This window comes from Dermacentor variabilis, chromosome 11 (assembly GCF_050947875.1).
Source record: "Dermacentor variabilis isolate Ectoservices chromosome 11, ASM5094787v1, whole genome shotgun sequence".
Lineage (NCBI taxonomy): Eukaryota > Metazoa > Arthropoda > Arachnida > Ixodida > Ixodidae > Dermacentor > Dermacentor variabilis.
In genome coordinates, this window is record NC_134578.1 from 93316245 (window position 1) to 93337932 (window position 21688).

The 21688-nt window shown below is 45.8% G+C and overlaps 1 pseudogene; it reads right to left on the reverse strand.

Annotated features, from left to right (window-relative positions):
• Positions 1-15582: 15582 nt before the first annotated feature.
• Positions 15583-21166, reverse strand: LOC142563379 (uncharacterized; annotated as a pseudogene).
• Positions 21167-21688: the final 522 nt, after the last annotated feature.

Here is a 21688-nt window from a genome sequence, read left to right on the forward strand (position 1 = left end):
AGCGATTGCTGCGAAATCTTTCAAAAACCGTCGGAAAAGAGAACAGAGCCCCACAACACTCCAGACGACTTTCACAGACTCAGCTACAGGAAAAGCCGTTACTACTCGAACATTCTCCGGCTCGGGCTGTACTCTGGAAGCATCGACGAGATGACCTAGCACTGTAATCTCTCGGTGCCCAAAGTGGCACTCCAATGAGTTTAATCGGAGCCCAGCCTTGCGAAGAACATCAAGGATTGCTGGGACGCGCTCAAGGGGCTTCTCAAATGCAGGAGAAAACAGAAGGACGTCGTCGAGGTAACAAAGGCAAGTTGACCATTTGAAACCTTGAAGCAGTGAGGCGATCATCCGTTCGAACGTGGCGGGGGCATTGCATAAACCGAATGGTATAACGCTGAATTGGTAGAGACCATCTGGAGTGACTGACGAAAGCCGTCTTTTCTTGGTCTTGGTCATCGATGGAAATCTGCCAATAACCAGATCGAAGGTCGACGGATGAAAAGTACTTGGCAACGTGAAGACAATCAAGAGCGTCGTCGATTCGTGGCAAAGGGGTAAACGTTCTTTTTAGTAATTCGATTTAGGTGGTGGTAATCAACGCAGAAACGCCACGTGCCATATTTCTTTTTGACGAGCACGACCGACGACGCCCCAGGACTCGACGAGGCCTCAGCAATGCCCTTGGCGAGCATCTTGTTTACTTCCTGCTGAATAACTTGCCGCTCTGCCGTGGAAACGTGATATGGTCGGTGGTGAATGGGAACAGCATCACCTGTCTTTATCCGATGTTTAACAAGGGACGTCTGAGCAAGTTGTCGAGTCTCAGTGTGAAATATGTCGCGGTAGGAAAGCAAAAGGCGATATAGGGCGGCTGCTTGGTCAGGTGCGAGGTCCGGAGCGACCATTGGACGTAATGGACCGTCCAGGTTCAAGGCATGCTGCAGGTAATCATGAGGATGGGGTGACGCATCGGGTGCAAAATCAGTGACGTGGTCATCTGTCGCTGACCGGAGCGTGGCCACCGCTATGCCTTCACGTAACACTTGCTTCGTCTATCCAAAATTGATGATGGGGAGAGGCATCCGATTAGCGACAAGGGTTACGACAGAGTGTGGCACAGAGATGTCGCGCACCAGGACACCACGAATAGGTGCGACGACATAGTCGCCATCAGGTATGGTTCCCGTTGAAGCCGATTCGATGAAGGTTGGGGCTTTTGGAGTCAAGCCAACCAACGCTATAGTGCAGAGGGTGTTCGGTTGTTCGGCACGAACGTTTGAAAGAAGGGGACGCTCGAGGCACAGCGTACCGGTGGAACATTCGATGAGGGCAGAATGCGTCGCCAGAAAGTAGAGCCCGAAGCTTAGGTCATGAGAGCAACTGGTCAGCACGGAGAACAGAAATGGAAATTGGGGGCCAGCAATTCCTATGCAAGTAGTGCACATACCTCTTCCAGCAATCCTAAGCATTGGAAGGAACGCGATTTTAATCAGTAGACAAGGCTAATCGGGGAGATTTTATCGGTGGGATATGTGTGCTATGGTCGCGAGTTCACCATTCAAGGCGGGAGAAGGATTAGATAGCTAAGCGGGCTGGTAAGCTAGAAAATTAACTCAACAGGAAGCAGAAACAGGGGAAGGTGGTAGAAGATAAACTAAAAAAGCTAAAAATTACGCGGAGGGCTGCCATTTCAAAAAGCAATGGTGAACGATTCGATGCGAGCACGGCGTTTTGGGGCCTGCTCCGGAGTGGGGATAGGGGAAGAATCCGAGCCCACTACGCCGCAAAGATGTGGCAGACAAGGCAGTGATGGTCCTGGATGCACTGCAACTGACGTGCCAGCTGTGGAAGATGCCAATGCGAAGGGCGAGCATGAGACAGGGGAGATGTCATGGCAGCTTCATGTACGAAAAGCGTCGAGTTCTATTTGTTGGTGGTTCAAACAGGCGTCAAAAAGTTGGAGGATGCTTAACCTTCGCCTTTGAGAGAGGAATGCGATACCATTCAACGATCCCTGACTGCTTCTCGCGCTTTCTGGGAACTGCAGCGCATGAATTCGTAATAGAGACTTTTAGAGTGTCCGCTATTCCAGCAAACAGTGGAGGTTTGGGCGGATTGCCCGATGGTCGGCGGCGTAAACATGAGTGACCGGAGCGGTGCACTCAGTTGGTGGCGTAGAGTTCAACAACACAAACACAAAGTTACAATTGCTCTAACCTACTATATTCTGTTTCGCTCCTGGCGCAAATTTTCGGCTGCTCAGCAATTATGAGCATGATTACGCCGCTGTCGAAAATATACATCAGCAGCTTAGATGTCGCGGAGGCGAACGCCCTCTGGAAGTGTTTCGAAAAAGCCGGCTACCGCTACGTGGATGCGGAGATATTCACACGCCTTCGCGCGCAAGTGGCAGATGTTGAATGTGGTTTATGTATTGTAGGAACATTGGAAAGGGGCTTTGTTTGAGGTTTGGCGTAATGAAATTATGTTTTCTCGTATATTCAAATTACAATACGAGAGCTATCATGTCCTTTGGTGGTGTTTGAGTCGTACTGTACAATGTTTCTGCGTATTTCAGCTTGAAAAATGCAATAATTTCAGTAAGTTCCTTGAGCCTCTTGGAGTGCCTGGGTATGGGTGGCTTGAAACTTCTTGCCTAAACAACGTCCAACTCCGACGCCGGATTTCTTGCGACATGGGCTCCTTAAAGCTATCGCGTTAAAAACCAATGATAATAGCCAGCGTAAGTGCATACGAGGAAGTCCACATTCGTGCGCTTCAGGGGAAGCCGATTAGAAAATAGACAGCGAAAGCCACAATGTTTGGGATACACCTAGTGATATTGTGCGAAGTGATGGAGTTTCTGCAGTGTGCACTGAGCAGGCAGCGAAGGCAATTTTTGTGAGATGGGACACATTTTAGTGATATGGTAGCAACGCCACTTGGATATAGATCCACGACACGGGCACTAGCTTTTTTAGGCGGGCCCGACTAATCGGGGAGGTACACTAAGTAGTGCCCGTAGCCTCACAACAGCAATGATCCGAATTAGATGGCAGGGAGTTATGACGGACACACGAAGGAAAAAGATACAGACTAAAATTTTAGAGCGCAGCTCTTTGGCGTCCGTTCCTGGGTTTCGCGTCGTCGTCGGCGTCGTCGTCGGCCTCGTAACGAGCTCCGCCCCCCTTTCATCCCCCCAGCGCTAGCAGCGACCGACTGATACCGCTGGATGCCGCTGACGCCGCTAGAGAGTCAAGATAACGTGACTGCATAGAACACCGTCGCCGCCATGCAGAAAGAGGAGGAAAGGGTCCCCCCCCCCCTGTTCTTGTGTGGCGGATAGCTGGGGTTGACTCACTATCGCCGTCAGCGGCATCAGTCAGTCGCTGCTATCTCTTCCCTCCTCCCTTTATCGTGTTGTCCGCTTGCTGCGCGCGCTTCTGCCCCCATCGTTTGCCGCTGGGTGTACACGCCGCCCCCCTCCGCTTCCGCTTACTGCTGGTTGCTCTCGACGGCGGCGATGAGCCTCCGCTTCGGCGGCGCGAACTGCAGGGTCTTCTCGGCGGCGGCGATGAGCTTCTGCTTCAGCCTCGCTTACTGCTGGTTGCTCTCGACGGCGGCGATGAGCCTCCGCTTCGGCGGCGCGAACGGCAGGGTCTTCTCGGCGGCGGCGCTTAGCCTCTGCTTCCCCCACGGCTGTGACAACCTCGCGAGGCACTTGTATAGATCTCGTCTTTGAGAATCAAGCATTGGTGTACCAAGTCGAACATATATCAGTCTATTTCTCCGACCACAAAGCTTCCTTCATGACTGTCAAGAACTGTTAGTGGAGTCTTTGTTAAAGGAATACGTGTGAAAAATAAAAAAAAAATTATGTGATAGCGCATACATGTGTTGCTCGATTTCTTTGCCTCAATCTATCCAAAAGGTGAAACACTTATTTGCTGAGCTCAAATTTCGCATTAGGAAGTAACGTAATCGTCGGTAATTTTTTTACACAAACAAGCAAGGTGGTCGCAAGCCGGAAAAATGACTCAAATTCAAATGCAGCTGAATGACGAAGCGATTAGCGTGTACGACTTGTCCGAAACGCGTCTACAAGATTTTGGAGCAGCCGCCTTTTATTGGCACTATTTTATGGGAGGGGTGCAAAAGAATAACTGCGTCAAAGAAAGCTGCAGGCGTAGGCATGCTAATCAGGCAATGTATGAAGTGGCAAAGAGTAAAAGAGGCATGTAAGGTTCATTTATGGGTTAGTGGCACATGGGAAAGAAGAAAGACACGCCTTTGAGTAGCTTACTTATGAACATACAATGGTAGAAGCGATAAAGATAGAGTTCATTGCATTACGAGTGGTATAATTGAGTTAAGCAAGTGAGGTCAGGTGGTATAGTTGGAGATATGAATGAAGTCGAGGGTCAGAAGGAAGCCCGTTTGTCGGAGTGAAGCATGAATCAATAAAACGACGGACACCGACGAAAAGAAAGAGTTTGTGACATGTCTCTAGACGACGACGAGGTGATGGTTTCATTCGACGTAGTGTGGCTGTTTGCCTCAATTCCGACTGACATGGCTGTTCAAGCATGCACTTCTGCTCTGGAGTCTGACAGGACTTTGCCAGAGAGGTCGCCCGTAGACGTTCCCGACCTGAAGAGGCTCCCCTGTTTTTGCCTTCGAAACACGTACTTATGCTTCGACAAGGTCTTCTACAGGCAAGTCCACGGTACCGCGGTGGGTACATCCGTCTCTATTACTGCTGCCAATCTTAGGATGGACTGTTTGGAAAGTCGTGCTCTCGCGACCTTCAGTCCTAGAGCTAAAGTTTTTGTGCGCAATCTGGACGACAGCTTTTGCGTGATTCGGCGCAGCAATTTGGCTTCGTTCACTGTGCGCCTAAACAGTCTCGAAAAGGCCATCCAATTTGCAGTTGAGACAGCGGTCGACAGCAGACTCCCAATTTTGGACGTACTTGTCCCCATAGGCGATGGACCGCTCACGTTCAACTTATACCGCAAGGACACTCACACTGGCCGCAACCTGAACTTTCAAACCGTTCATCCTGACGCTCACAAAAGGTCGGTTGCTGCCTCCCTGCTCAGCCGTGCGAACCTCATTTGCACCAGAGCAGAAAGTCGTTCCACGGACTTGGACCACGTGCGAGGAGATCTCTCGGCAAGCGGCTATCATACGTATATTTATGTGCAGTAGAACGCAGCCTGTCCCATTCAGTCCTACTGGCTTATCCCCGAACCAAGAAAGCATGCTGCTATACCCTACGTTCCTGGTCTCAAGTTTTGCGCAGTTATTACGTTGAGGTGGCGCACGCGCCCGTGTGTAAGCTGAGGCAAGCCCTCGTTCGCGGTAATCACAAGCTTCCGAGAGAATCGTTTCCCGGCGTAGTGTATAAGATACCCTGCGCAGATTGCGACTACGCATACATCGGTGAATCGGGAACCTTCAAACAGAGACTGAGGCAGCATCAGAAAGATGTCAAAAAGAAACGCACAGTATTGCATGCCCTTGCTGAGCACATGGTTGCAACGGGCCACAAGATCACTGGGATCGCTCGAGAGTTATCGGCCAAGAAATGTGAAATCGCGGCTATATCTGGAATCACTGGAGATACAAAAAATATGCCACACGCTCAATCGAAATGAGGGAACCCTCCCTGCATCATACGCACGCTGCTTACGTCACGTTATGAAGTACACATAAGCTTCCATGAACTTTCCTTCATCACATTGTGAACAAGGCTTCCGTAGGGAAGCCGAAACGTCTTTTGGAGATATTAATGCGCACATAGAAGATTTATACGAATATACTGCTTGCAGTGGCTCTCTAGTACTGAATTTGTGCTATGAAAAGAACCTTGCAATAGTCCACAGCGAGAAAAAGAGTCATAGACAGGTAACGTTGGAATGTGGTAACAGGCAGTCATGTATCAACTACGCCTTAGTCTCAACAATGGTTTGCGAACGCCTACATCAAATGGCGGTAGATGAACATGGAAAAGGTAGCGTGGCTAGTGATGATAGGTATTTGACATAGTCCAATGTTCTACGAAAACTCGTCAGGCGAGGTTATCCTTGTAATATAAACTATAGGAAAAAATGAAATAACGGAAGGACCTCTCCAACAGTGGCTACCCATCGCAGCTTATGAAGACTCAAGAATTGCGGTCTTCGGTTGCTAACCACGCAAGGGTACAAGAAAAAGAGAAGCGGAAACGGGCCGCTGCTCCCTACGAGCAAGGCATCAGTGAGGCACTGGGAAGCGTTTTTGGCACATGCGCCATAAAAATTGCCCGGGCCTGAACAAACTAAGACAGAAGCTCGTACGCATTAATGACCCTTTGGAAAAGTAGATGTTTCCAGGGGTAATCTACAATATTCATTGCAGGAGTTGTGACGCATTCTGCTTAGGTGAAACTGGCAGTTTTAGAAGAAGCATTCAACAACACTCGAACGATGTGAGAAAACGCAATGTAAGTTCAAACGCCTTGTGTGATCATCCCGTGACTACTAGCCACATCATCGATTTGGGTGCTGCGAGCCTAATCGCGACAGAGAAGCGCCTATCTTGAAGACTACTCTGTGAATCTTTACATATTAAAACGACTAGAAGCGCGATTAACCGGACACGGGGTAATCACTCCGAGATATGACTGCGAACTCGGTGCCACGTAGCACATAAATACACGTCCCCTCTTGCGCTCATTTTCATTGTGAACAAGGGAGCCGTATGTCTCAAAACGTCCTTATATGTTTTATGTCTTTTTGAACCATAGGCGAGGGCCAATTTATTTGACAATAAATATTTGACCTATAAATGTGGGAGAAACGTTAAAGCAATACACAAACCAATAGCAACATAATGAATAAAGTTAATGAAAAGCAAGTACCAGAGATCACAACGACATATAGAGAAGAAAATGAAGGCACTTCGGACAATAGTCTTGAATATAAGGAACTTCTAGACGTTATGCAACAGCAGATAAGATAGACAGAGGAAGAAGTGTTGGACTCGAAATAAGAGGACATAGAACTGGTGGAACAATCAAATAAATCAAACTATATAGAAGAGCGTAAGCAGACGTTTAGGCATCATCAAGAAGGCACATAGTTGGGACTACAGGAAGAGCTGATCCTTAGATGAAAAAAGTACAAAGAAATGTCAAGGATGGCAAGTTCTTGGAAGAAAAAATCAAAGGCACAAAAGCACGTTGGGTGCATAATATTTGCCAAGAATAAAAAGACGCACCAAAATATTCATGAACCATGTATGAGCACTGGGAGCTTCGAGCGAAAATTTGCAAATGATTACAAGGATTGAAGACAGTAACACCTTTGAAGGAGACGAGGTGCTTCGGTACATCAGATACACTATTAGAGATAAATTTTGCAAGAAAGTTCCAGGAGCAACAAAGAAGGCGGAGAGATCAAAATTTTGCGTCGAAACCTTTTAAGGAAGAAGGCAGAAAAAGAAGGCGTCTAGTAACATGGCCGCAGGAGCTAATGAAATCACAATACATCTGATGAAACACTAGCTGGCTCCAAAGGCTAAGGCATTGCTGTATATTGTCATCGAGCAAGTTATTAAAACGAAGAAACAGCCGGTTGAAAGGCGTGAAAGCAAGATCAACCTCATTTACATACAGCCGTTATCACAAGGATAAGACCAACTCCTACAGGCCAGTTACGTCGGTAATACATAGGAAGGCAAGGCAAGATATAACATTAGAACGGTTGAAGCGGGTTTGAAAATATTCATCGATTTGGGGAACTTGAGGATGCGTTGAGACCATGCTGACACGTGGAGGATAATGCGTTTTCGCTAAACCAGTGGATACAGATTTCAATGGGCAAGGATACATCTTTATGGATTATGTCTCAAAAGGGTAATGCAGCCTACGACAACGTGGACAGGCAATAATTATGGGATATTCTTTAGCGCAAAGGCATAGATGACGATTTCGTGAAGCTGCTGAGAGATACATAGGCAGACAACTGATTCATCGGTGCAGCAGTTTTGAAACCTTCCACCGAGACACGATCCCTCTGTCCCACGGAAGAGAAAGTTTCAGGAGCATGTCTCCGAAAGAGCAACACGATAAAAGCTAAAGTGTGAACGTTAAAGCAAGATGAACGCTAGAGTCGTTTGGAACGGGCGGAGGGAGATGTCATAGGGGCGATACCCTCTCCCATACACAGAACGTTGCAGCCCCACTCGTGGCGCGCCTCTACCTCATTGCGATCGTGTAAACTATAACTTTGAAGGGGGATCCGAGCTAAAAATTTCACGCACAGGTAAAGAAAGGACAACAGCGTGCGTAAAACATGGGGCTATTGTTGCTCCCTACCAGATCTATGTGTCGTCGAAGAGCTTCACATTTCTGGTATATGACCGAATCATCAACCACGATACGCGGAAGAAAGCCATTCCGAAAATATCGTTACGTGAACGAGAGATGAAATACAAAAGAAAATTTACAAAGTATATTTACAAAAAACAATTCCAGCGCTGGCCGGCTCAGCTCACAGCGCGAGACGCGGGAGCCATTCGTCTTCTTCGCCAGGGTGCCAGCGCGCATCGTTAAGAAAAAAAACATGCAATAAGCATGCAGCATGATCCCCATCGGAAGAAGTACCGTCCCTGTGCGTCTAAATATGTGCAGGGACCGGGAATACTGGGGTTTGAGGCGTCAGACAAGTAGAGAACATCAGTTGATTGCGAGGCAGATAAGGCACTGGCACAGACTGGTACGACTTCAAATGTGACGGTAGCCACGCCATGCAGCACTCGATGCGGGCCTTTGTACCGGAACAGGAATTTTTCTAGCAGCCCAACGTGACAGGTCTGGAACCACAGCAGTACCAGAGATCGCGGTGAACAGTGCACGTCTCTCCGTTGTCGATCGTACAAACGCCGTTGGTTCTCAAGGTAGGACGGGCGGCGAGCATGGGCTATTTCGCGTGCTTGCGTTGGCTTGGTGATGGTATCAAGTGCATATTTTCTGGCCTCTTCTGCGGCGGATGCAACGACTGTGTCAAGTGGGAATATAGGTTCTCGACCGAACAGCAGAAAAAAACGGGGAGTAACCCACAGTCTCGTCGCGCGAAAAATTATATGCAAATGTTAGCTAGAGTAGAGGAAGGCTACAGTCAGTATGGCCAGTCCAACAAGAGATACTTTGCAAGCGTGTATGTCTGGGTTCCGCACAGCCGCTAAGTTAGGTAATTCTAATTCGTCTCCAGATGGTAACATGTAGTCAGATTGTGCCTGGTTGAGCAGGACTGCAGCATGTCAGCGATGATATATAAACGAATGTCTGGCCGCGGTCAGTGAGCAGTTGATGGGGAGCCCCATGTTGCAAAATAAGGTCGTGTAGGAGAAAATCGGCGAAAACAGTGGCGTAGCTTCTTGGAAGCGCCGTGGTGGTTGCGTAGCGCGTGGCGTAATATGTCGCCAGGAAGACCCGTTTCCTGCCAGACGTTCATTGAGCCAAAGGGCTAAGAAGTCCAAGCTGAGATGAGCGGTGGTTGTTAAGTAATGAAGTTCATGGAGAACCGCTGACTGGAAGTGCTTAGGGATTACTAGGAGTAGGGCCGGACCATCGGGGCAAACGTTGTGATGGTATAATACACCATCCTGGAGGGGAAGCAAGTAAAGGGACGAATCGGAAGGCAAACTTTACAAGCAATCAATGATGGCTCGCAAGTTGGCATCACAGCGCTGCTGGACGGTGACATGGAGCAGTTGAGATACGGAGAAAACTCAAGCGTCCGTAGCGGAGTCAGAAATGGCGTGTGGTTCGTCAACAGGATAGAGGAATAAACAGCCTGCGTCTTGATGCAGGCGTCCGTACTTGTACACTTCATTATAGGAATATTTATGTAGCCAGATACCCTACCTGCCAAGCCGACCAATAGGATCCTTGAGTACCGAAAGCCATCAGAGCGCCTGGTCATCCGTGATTGCCGAGGAGTGCGGAACACACAAATACTGGCAAAATTTACAGCCAGGCATTCAGCCAGCCAGGCATTCCTGCACTGTAATCGAATAGTTGCGTTCCGCGGCTATGAGGAGGCGCCTAGCGCAGGCGATAACGTGGGCCTCGGGGTACAACTTGCTTTGTCAGGCCAAAATCAACGACGGAGAGGCACGTCCGGTTATTAGCAGCCGTTACGATGGATTGGGGCACAGTCATATTGCGCATCAAAAGTACATCATGAACAGGTGTGGCAACGTAATTGCAACCGGAAACAGGAAAAACTGACAGAAAATGGAAGAAAGTCGAGGGCTTAGGCTGCAGGCGGACGAATGAGGGCGACTAAAGTTGTTGGGTTATTCGGCACGATTATGCGGGGGAAGGGGCAGTGCGAGGCAAACGGAGCGGCACAACAGTCGATTAAAGCGGAATGTACCGTAAGAATGTCTAGTCCGAGGATAAGGTCATGGGACCAATTCGTCAGCCCTCTAAAAAGAACTGGAATGTGGCGGCCGCCGATGCGAATACAGGCAGCACACAATCCCGTAACGGCAACAGTGCTGACATCGGCGATGCATACGGCTCGTGTAATACACCTTTACACTGAAGCCCGCTTGGGCTCCGCCATACTGCGCCGCTAGCGACGTCTGACGGCGACGCCATCTTGGGCTGTTGGCTCTCCAGGCTTTCGGTCCAGCCGCGCACAATCAACGTAACGTGTGTCGAATATCTCTTGTTTTCGTTCTATGTAAGCCTTGCGGAAACGTTGGCTTGATTAATTTGTGCATCTCCTGGGCCTAGATCACTGACACAAAGGCTAGCATCGCCAGTGTTTCGCGTGTTCCGGTGTGGGTGGAAGTACCATGCGCGCTCTAGGTGCGTGCTCAGGCTCCGTATGGCGCCGTCATCTGCACAGTCGGCGACGCCCTGCGCTGGTGCGTCTAAGGAACCCGTTGACTTGGGAGGCAAGACCACTCACTATGTTCCCGATTTATTTCACCGCTTTGATGTTCACGACAGCGTCGTATTGACAATTCTCCAAGCGAGCATGATGAAACGGCATGCTCGTACTAGGTCTCCTTGCAAATTCAACATTGCGCCAGGGCAGATAGCCAAATGCCGCTACTTCAACGCTGTATAGCCGGCCGGCGGTGCAGAATTTTTCCGCTGGCTCTGGTAAATCTTGAACTGCAATAGCGCCTTAATTCCAAGGCGAGCGAGCGCTGTTTTTCATGAGATCAGTTCGGTCTACCGTTGCGACGTCGTGCTTCGCCTGTTGTCGGACGCATTCAAAATCGGTGGTTTATTGAAACTAATGAACGAAAGCTCGCTTTTGACTCGCAGCGATCTGCTGCAGCATGAGACCGAGGTCTGCCGTCAGATTTTTCTCTCTTGCCGGCGTCGAATTGCTGCCGTACGGTGCAACAATCCGGATCGCGTTGGTTAAACTCACATCTTAATTAGGGGAGGTAGGCGACAGCCTACAATCGTGATCGAGAGGCTCAAACGCCATAGATGGACCATGAATGTGTGGATCTGGATAGAATAAAATCGCCGTTCAAAGCGCCCGTGCGACAGCATTAGAGTTGCAAGCAGTAAGTCATGGTTTATCACATAGTTGTAGCCTGTCGTTGCTGTTATTGCCTTCATCATTTTTCACCATTTTCATGAGAAGTTAATGAATGCAAATCGTTATCCATCTAAGAACAACAGCAAACCTATATTAAGCTTCATTTTGTTGTTCTGGCTTTATTTCTAGATGGCCGTAGTTCTGACCATCCTGACCTGGTGAAGAGATGGCTAGACGACATGCGAGAGTGGCCGGCTGTGAGAGCCCCCGATATATTTTTTTATCTATTGAATTCCAAGGCATGCGACCTGCAGGCTGTAAGGAGTTACAGATCACTGGAGTCGTACAACTATTTCCAGAGTGGATGGGTTGGAAAACTGTTCGTCCACTGCATTGACCTAGAGCTCAGCTATGTGAAAGGGGAAGTGTCTCCATCGCAAGCTCTCAGTGGCACTCCCCGTGCTGCATGGGTTTGTGCAAAAGAAAGTGGGGAGGTAATCACAGCTGGCTGCACATGTAAGGCTGGCCGAGGTAAAGTCTGCAGCCACGTTGGAGCCATTTTATGGAAAATTGCTATGGCAGTTTGTCAAGGGTTGACAACCAAGACGTGCACTGACCAGACAGCGGCCTGGAACTCAGGCACAAAGCGAAATGTTTAGCCTGCTGTGCTTGAAGATATAGACTTTCATCTGGAGCAAGGCACTGTAGATCCTCAGCCTGCGGGGTGTTCAAGGCCAACGTTCGTGCCACCAACAGAAGAAGACATACGAAAGCTGCATGACGAGTCGCCATTTCCCGACTTTTACACCATTCCTGGTACGTATTTCAGATGCTACACTACTGTCATATGATGCACTACTAGTGGGAATTTAATGAGTACATGAATGGCAGCACTTTGGTTTTATACAGGATAGGCATGGACAAAAAATTGTGCCTTCAGCCAAATTATGTGATCAGCAGTGATATGAAAGTATTAATCTATTTATAAATTATTAGGAGCTTGCGGTGCACTTATACTTGTACTTGCCATAAAAGTATTAACATTTTGTAATTGCAGGTGTTTATTCTAAACGCGACTATGATGAGAATGTGGATAGCTGAAATGTTTTGTGCTCCGCAAGCAGCGATAAAAACCCAGTGTCTGGAATAACCACTGCAATGTGTCTGCAATTTACCGCCTTCATCATAAGATAGCTTGTACTAAGCAAGGATTACATGTTTGACGTAGAGGAGGAAACTTGCTATCTCAGTGCTCCAGAAGTTTTGTTAAATCAAAAGAGGTATTGAATATGTGTTGTGTGCTGTGTCATACAACATTTCTGTTTTGCTGAGAACACTATGTTGGATAGACGAGTTTAAGGGCCCTTGTGTTATGACTGCAATATATAATTTGAAATGGTCATCTTGTAATTGAGTGCACTGCATGGACAATTGCAGCTACAATTTCTGTGTTTCAAGGGCAGCAATAACTTGGAAACGAAGCATAGAGCTGTTCAAACAACCACTACCTTATAGTAGCGTACCTTATTGGAAAACCAAATTTGTACATCTGGAAGCTGTGCCTCTGCAAAAAACTTTCAACGCTGTTGTGCGATATCCTTGATAAAATGAAATAACCTAAAAATTTGTCATGCCTTTGTATTGCTGCTTGTTAATCTGCACAGCATGGCACATTTGCCTAACTCACTAGTTAGTGCAGTGGTATTGACGGGATGATGTTGGTTGGTTACGTAATACCATTATCTTTCACTGTTTTCATGCAGGTACACTCCTATACGAAACACTGAATGCGCCTCCACGGCAACAGCATCTTGCAGCGGATATTCTTGTGGACAACACGCATGGTGACCACACAGGGGACAATGCTCCAAATGGCTGTGCATTGTGCTGTGCGTTTTATGATAAGTATGTAGCCTTATCTACAGCAGCTGCTGCTACTCTCAGCTTGAAGACTGCCAACCAGTCTTCTGAGCTGTGGATGGTTTCTCGCAGACGGCGCCTGACGGCGTCAAATGTGGCCAAAGTGCCAAAAAGAAAACAACCGCAGGAAAAATAGCTGCAACAAGAATGCTTTGCCCAGTGTTCTCTGGCAATGCAGCCACAAAACATGGAAAACAAATGGAGGCAGTTGCCCGCGCTCAATTCTCGAAAAAAAAAACAGGTTTTCAGTTAAAAAGTGGGTACGTCAGTACACCAAAAGCTTCCGTGCCTTTCGGCTAGCCCTGCTGGCATGATTGACAATCCAAATGCCATTGTTGAAATAAAATGCCCATGTGTGCATGGCATCACACAGCTAATTGGGCATGGAAAGTATCATGTCAGGCTGAGCCAGGACGGGACATTGTTCCTAGCAGAAAATGGGCCAAATGGCTATTACAGCGAGGTACAACTTCAGTTGCTGTGCACTGAGGAGCCACTTTGCTTTTTTTATGTATGGAGCGCTCAAAGTGATGTGCTCATTAATGTCCATTTTGACCCTGCCTTCATAGCCAAAAATATGCCACGGCTAAAGAAATTTTATTTTGCTGAATTGATTCCACGCATGGTAGACATGCACAGTGATGGAAGTCTGGATATACCTAACGAGTACTCAACAATTTGTCAAATTTAAAACCATGCCAAATAAATAAATATGAGTGTAAGTACTTTTTAATACTGCACTGGAGTGCTTTAAAAAGAGCATGGGGCATAGGAAATGTTGCAAATGATACAGCCATGGAGATTTGCAATCCACTTCCACTGTGCTCTTCTATCTCATTCAACACTTTAGCTGCACCACACATTACAAGAATAGGATGTTGTTCTTGTTTGTTTTTCTCAGGTGACAGTCTACGAGTGCTAGAAATTACAGCTAATAATTGGTTAGATCAACTTTTAGTTTGGTTATCAGCAAACCACCTGCAGTTAAACGTCAATAAAACAAAATATGTGGTTTTTAAGCCTAGAAATAGGCCTGATGACTGTGCTTTTTGTGTAAAGTTCAATAGTTGTGTAATCGAGCGGACTTCAGCTTTTAAATTTTTAGGTGTGCTTTTTGATGAGAACCTGAGTTTTACACCTCATGTAACGAAGATTCATTCTAGCATTTGTAGGTCAATAGGCATATTGTGTAAAATTAGATACCTTGTTCCTACTTGGTTGAAACGCCGTCTGTATTATGCTTTAATTCAGTCTCATCTTAGTTATTGCCTGTTGGTATGGGGGACTGCATTCCAGTCAAACTTGGATCGATTGATATGTCTCCAAAAACAAGCAGTTCGCTGTGTTGAGAACCTTGGACCCCGCGATCACACGGCACCTTTTTTCACAAAGCATGCACTTTTAAAAATTAATCAACTGTACGAACTTAAGCTCGCTATATACATACGAGGCGAACTCGTGAAAAATTCACTCATTCTTTATCAAAACCACCTCTCAAGCTACACCCAATACAATTTCAGGCATGACCATATTAGAGTTCCATTTTGCAGGACGAACTACGGTAGAAAACAACTAGCATACTTAGTCCCATCCTTAATAAATGCACATCCTAACACGATCACTATAGCACAGAACTTCAGATCATTAAACTGCTTTAAAAGTGCCATGAAAAAATATTTGCTTTCCCTTTCTGATTGACATTGTGCTAATTGGTTTTTGTGAGTTTTACGTACAATTATTTTAAGTGCGTTTCATTTTGTGCTTGTATATATATAAAGTTTTTTTCGTGTTCATATTACTCTGTTGATCCTAAACTATCTCTACTTGGAAAGTTGTATAGTGATTGTTGAATTTAATGCACGTATGTTTGCAATGTATGCTATGTATGTCTAATCCACGCTATTGATATGTGTGTATACTATCTGTATGTTATATGCTACCGCACTGTTGAGCAATGTATGGGTGACAGGGCCTTAGTCAGGCAGACAATGTACTGCCTTTAGCCTTGCCATACAAGACCTTCACTGTGTCTAAATCAATGCTGAATAAAGAAATAATAAAAGGTACAACATAAAACCAATGCAAGCAAGTCTGTTTATTTTTAAGCACTTGGCTTCTGGATCAATTCGAACTTCATGTTGCTGAGTCCTGCACATACAAATACCATGTTGCTAATGCTTTTCTTTGACCGTATGGGAAGTGCTTGCTTAAGATCCTGTAAGTCTTAATCCTGTTTATTGCACGCTCGACATGAATTCGAACAGATGCAATGCGTCTTGTGCTCGTCACCTCTTTGTCACTCAGTTGTGGTTTTCCTGAAATTGTAGTGCAGAAGTTAGCACTTATGCAACATGCCCAAGGATCAGTGTTCTCAATTTTTTATAATCAGTGTATGATAGTTTTATACATGCGCTCATTTTTATGCAAGAGTGATCTTGCAGAAAGTGGCCCACAGACTCAGAAGCATGAGGAAGACCTACTATTGTTTCCTTCTCTCCGCATAGTGTCTCAAGTATTTGACGTAGTAGTTCTGCGGAAACAAACAAGGTGGAGAGAGGTAATGAATAAAGGGAAAATCAGGCATCCACCTGTTCGTAGCAATTGCTACAAAGGAAACCCATACGGGTTCCTCGAAAGAAAAGCCTCATAGTTTAAGAAAAATTCGTCCTGGTCCGGGACGAATTTTTCTAAACTAGTTCTAGAGTAGTTCTAAACTATGCCATGATGGAACAGAAAAAAGGCATTTTAGGTGTCAAAGCTAAAATATGCAGAAAAATCGAGCGAGGCACTTATAGGTCTTCTAAATGCTTGAATAAAATGGTGCCACACCCTTAATCTGTATATTAGCTAAGTAGGCAGGGTAGAGATGGCGGGGAAAAAATATGAATTTTTCCTGAACTCGAGGCTCTAGTGATTACTTAAGCGCATAGAATCCATTACGCTATATTCAAGGCTTTGTCCTATTTTCTTAAAATTTAGTGGCATGTGTACTGGTACCAAAATACCACATGCTGTTATTGTGGTGTTACATATTGTGCCAATACAGAAAGCTAAAAATAAATTTCTTGACATATTTTTATTAGACCTTAAACAGCACAATATAGCATGTAAGAGGTACGAAACAAGCGACACACATTATAATACATAGGTAAGCTTCAGTTTCCGTGTGCACTAAGGCTGCAGCTGCTTCGTGCAATTCTAGTAAACACATGCATATGTATAGTATTAAAGCTGTAACCATTCACGTCAAGAGTTCTGAAAAAATGGCAGGTCAGCTTATCATTATAAGGTACAGTACTTGCAGTCTCAGACGATAAAGGACCCTGAAGCAAAGAAAACATGCCCCTTGCTTTCTGCGCCATCTTTGTTAGGCCCCACCTTAAACCGCAATGCTTTCCACTTTTACTAACACCCCTTCATTCCACTCAGCAAAGCACTAGAGCTCTAATTAACAGCACAACAACAATGATAAATAAGAGCCCCATACCTTTCGTAAATGCCGGTGTGTTCAATCGAACACCTTGTAGCATTTCATCTGTGAGGGCGAAACCCCTGTCTGCCATGACAACATCGCCATGTACAAGGTAGTCGCTGATGCCACTGCTGTTGGCAATGAATTTGTCCGAAGCGCGCCCTCCATAAGCTTCGGACACAAACATTATAAACCCATTTGGGGCAATTGCTACAAGAAACTTCACGGTGTTGTGTGCTTTGTAGCTACTAAATGTTTGTGCCCTGGCCATTAGCTTTTTGGGGCGCTGAAATAACACCTCTGTGCAATCAAGAATGCATGTGGTGTCGTCATGCTTATTTTCAATGAAGCAATCTGGCATGCTGTTTTGAATGTGGGATTTTGGCAGCCAGATCACAACCTTCTTCATGATCTTGCAGAGCAGGCTGAGTATGTATGACACGTGGTTCCTAACACTTGACACAGAGATTTGAAAAATCCGTGCAAGGTGTTCATACAACAGCCCAAGGCGAAGCCTCATGAGGCACAGTAATAAATGGTCAGCACGTGTAGAACACTTGCCTTCTTTGCCAGGATTGAAACTGCTCTTACAAGTCTCTCAAACACGGTCTGGGATTCACCAGTGTAAAATAATATGTCGTCACTTGATAGCGATTTAGCGAATGATTTTCCTTTGAACCCAATGGGGAGGTGGTGGGCATATGTGTGGTCTTCATATGAATTGTCCTCCCACTGTGTCCATCGGTCGCACATTTGCACCTGTGGGCAAAAGTACATAAGCATTCAGAACCCCGCAGGCTTATTATGTTGAGCACATGGTTATATGAACCACATAAGTAAGTACTGGCAGATGGATATCAATCTAAAAAAGTCGGTTCTATTATCTATAACCAGAAAAAAAGCTTATCAGCCTTCCAGTACACCCTGAACAACATTCCTCTTGCATCTGTTCATGAGCTTAAGTACCTTGGCGTGACACTAACATCAGACTTCAGGTGGGATTCTCACGTTAACAATATCACATCAACTGCAATAAGACTGCTATTCTTTATTAACAGACGCCTTAAACTAGCACCATCTAAAACAAAGTTACTCGCATATAAAGCACTTATGAGACCGGTTATAGAGTACGCCAACACCGTTTGGTTCCCGTTTACTAACAACATGATTAAAAAACTTGAAGGGGTACAGCGAAAAGAGCTGAGATATATATATAATAAACATTCCATCACAGACTCACCAACAGCATTGCTGAACTGGGCAGAACTTCTAACCATGGATAACAGAGCCAAGCTGGCTAGACTAAAAATCACGTATCAGTTAATACACGATCAACTCAAACTGCCTATTATGAAATACATATCAACGTCCTCAAATAGATTAACTTGTCATAAACTCACACACACATTAAGGGAATTTTCATTCCGCACTGATATTTTCAAATACTCATTTTTTCCAAGGGCGACACGCGAATGGAATAATCTTAACACTGACAGCACACCCTTAGATACGTTTGGTACCCTGATTACGGATCAACTATACGTATTGCAGCAATAATTCTTTTCATTTTTTACGTAGTTCCTTGTTGCCTTGTTATTTTAACGGTGTTTGTGGTTGAATATAATTACGGCAATGATGCAATACATTTCTTGTTGGCATTATTGTAACCTTGATTGTTGCATGACTGTTACTACCTCAATACTGACCCTGTAACTGGTTTCTGCAACTATAATTATTGTTGTCATATCCTCTTCGTTCTTGTTATTCTCTTGTATAATCATGTAATCAAATTGTTATATGCCCATATTCGTTATTGTATAAGATTTAGTATGTAACACCTTATACCATGTTCCTATGTACCACGTACAGCCCTTCTTGTTACACTCCGTGATGGGACTCACAGTATCAATAAATAAATCAATAAGTAAGCATCAACTCCAAAATATAAAGATATATGTCACCATAGAATAGGTTTTGCTACGATGCAGATTTTACTCTCACTGGATATCACACTATTATGCATCTGCAAATTATAGACACTTCACATTTGTACGCAAGCATGTTTGTTTTGCACCTGGCGTAGAAGGCAAGGTGCAAAAGCTTGTTCCTGCCACAGCAAAATCTGCATGTGCTGTTTGCTTATGCCTAGAAGTACAGCTTGGCCCGTGTTTAGAAGAAGCAATACATTTTTGTGCCAGCATCGAATTTACCGCCGTAGCAAGCTTGGCAGTGTGTGCCTGCAGCTTATAGAACAGGCTTCTCTAGCTCCGTGCTTTGTGCCTATACAGTACTTAGGCGCTACTTGAGCCTACCAGAGCTGGAGCACTCTCAAAACTGCTGGCCGTGCACTTGTGTGTTCCCTTAGAACAATGGAAACAGCTACAAGGTTAACTATTCTTAAAGGAAACACAGTGTGCGAGCTTAAGCTCGGTGGACAGTCACGTGCTGGCACAGCAATCACAACTCGCACAAAGACTGAGAAATGCAGATAGCACATCCTGTGCACTCCCTCCCAGTGGGCACATTGCTGTTAGCATCACCGAACCAAAGAACACTCTGAAATGTGGATTGTGTGAAGCAACAGCTTCAGAGTCTGTGTAAATTGTTTTGTTTCGCAACCACTTACGCACACAAATCAACAGCAATGACTACTTTAAAACATCCATGGTATGCAAAAAAAAAGGCACCTAACTGATCAGCCTATTGTGGCCCTTGCTCACATTTTGAAAGAATATATGCCTGCGCTTCCAATTTAGTTTTGCCATTCCTACAATGTAAACATACACCTTGTCACAAGTAATCATAATCGTGCATTTTCAGTATGCTTTCTGACCACAGTTGCTTACATGCCTGACCTCCTGACGCTCTTATGTGTAGTGTACTGACCGTTCTACGAAGGCAGATGTGTTAATTTTGCTGAAGGCTATAAAGATTGCATATGGCAGGTGATCGTGGTCGGCACAGGTCTTTGGGACCAGCATCGACTGGAATGACCTGCTTACATAGCAGCCCCTGCATTCTTCAAATGTGCAATTGTAGAAATTTTGTAATAAAGTGCACCTGCTTTCTTACTTTTCTGTGAATTCCTAGAACTAATACTGTATTTCTTACTCTTGGAATGTATTCTCGCCCCTCCCCTCTGCAATGTACAATTATGTATCTTGAGGGTATCACAAACAAATAAATACTGTTTATCTGTTTTTCTTTACTTTTCTACTGTTTTACAAACTCCCACTACTCCCTGTAGCTCTTCGCAGCCTTGAGGGTACTTGAATAAATAATTACATAGACATACCAGTGCTGCAGCATTTCGACTTGCATTCCATTCCTGCTGTTCACCACCTGTGTGCTGCAAGTCTTGCTGCTCACTTCCAGTGTCCTGCTCCCCAGAATTACTGCCTGTGTCTTGGTGCTCCCTGCTGGCGTCCTGCTCCCCAGAAGGAGCAGCGTGAACTGCCTCATGATTCTGTAGCAAAACAAAAAGAGTGCTTTTAATTGCAGTGCTCCCACTTGAACGTGGTGCTGCAGTTGCAAATATAGCACATTTAGTGCTAGATACGCACACGTGTGCCCACCTTTATGGGATAAAGCTTCACGATGTCCTTGGCAGCAGCGATTGCAGCATTTTCATCTTGTTCCTGGAACAAGTATAGTTAGACGTGACATACACACTTTGTGTGTGTGTGTGTGTGTGTGTGTGCGTGCAATAAAAGTAAGACATGCAAACATCCAAAGGACAGGGAAGGTCCCGGATAATGGTAAATAATATATCGAAGCGCTGAACAGCAGTGGTGAGTGCAGTGATTTGTGAGTGAAACCTCGTCGCCAGCGAAGCCTGCTGTGTCGTACGCACCTAAGTGCAGTGCACGCCCGCAGTAGCTGCGCGATAACTACAACTGCGCAATTATCTTATCAGCCATTGGCACGGTTGAGTGAGCGGCAGCTTTTTAGTCACCGCCTTTGTGTCGCAGCTTGCTCTTTGGAGATAGGAAATACAGTTGTGCACGCGCGAACGCAGTGCAACGTAGCGAAGAGATCGTTCTCTTAAAACGCTAACCCATACGTTGGTTTATTCGCAGCAGCTCTGTGCTAGTCACTAGCACGAAAGTAGCTTTCCCTCTTAAGAGCAATGTGTTCTCTTGAACTTCGAGGATTCATACCGTCATAGAAGCGGCCGCACAGAGCAGACGCAGACCTTCGCTGGAGGCGTCATCCTGTAAGCGCGCGATAAGCAAACGTTACCTCGCGCAATTACGGTGTTTCGGGAATTGCACAGCTCTCATGGAACAGAAAAAAAGAAAAAGAATTGAACCTTTTCCCCGGAAGCGTGTTCCAGAAAATCGGTATCCCCCGTGTCGAGATGGATGCTGCATGCCAGCGAGGTCGGTGGTAGGTGCTCGGCAGTCCTCTGAATAAGCGCCACCAATCACTGACGTTTCGGTCGATAAGAAGTCTCATTATACCTTTTTCTTTGGCTGTTGACTGTCGTACTTCACTAGACGTCGTCGTCCTTTAAGCACCTGTAACGAATAATTTTGTATCAGGAGACGTTTTGGCACCCATGTCAACAGGCTTTACCTGTCTCTCGTATCCGAGGCGAAGCATAGGCACGGGGTTTTGATCGCTGCGCTTACCGTCAACAAAATGCATAGAACACACGCGTGACGATGACGAAGGGACGAAATCTTTTCTATTCACTGCTGCGATGCACTGTCTCTTTAAATCCGCATCAGCT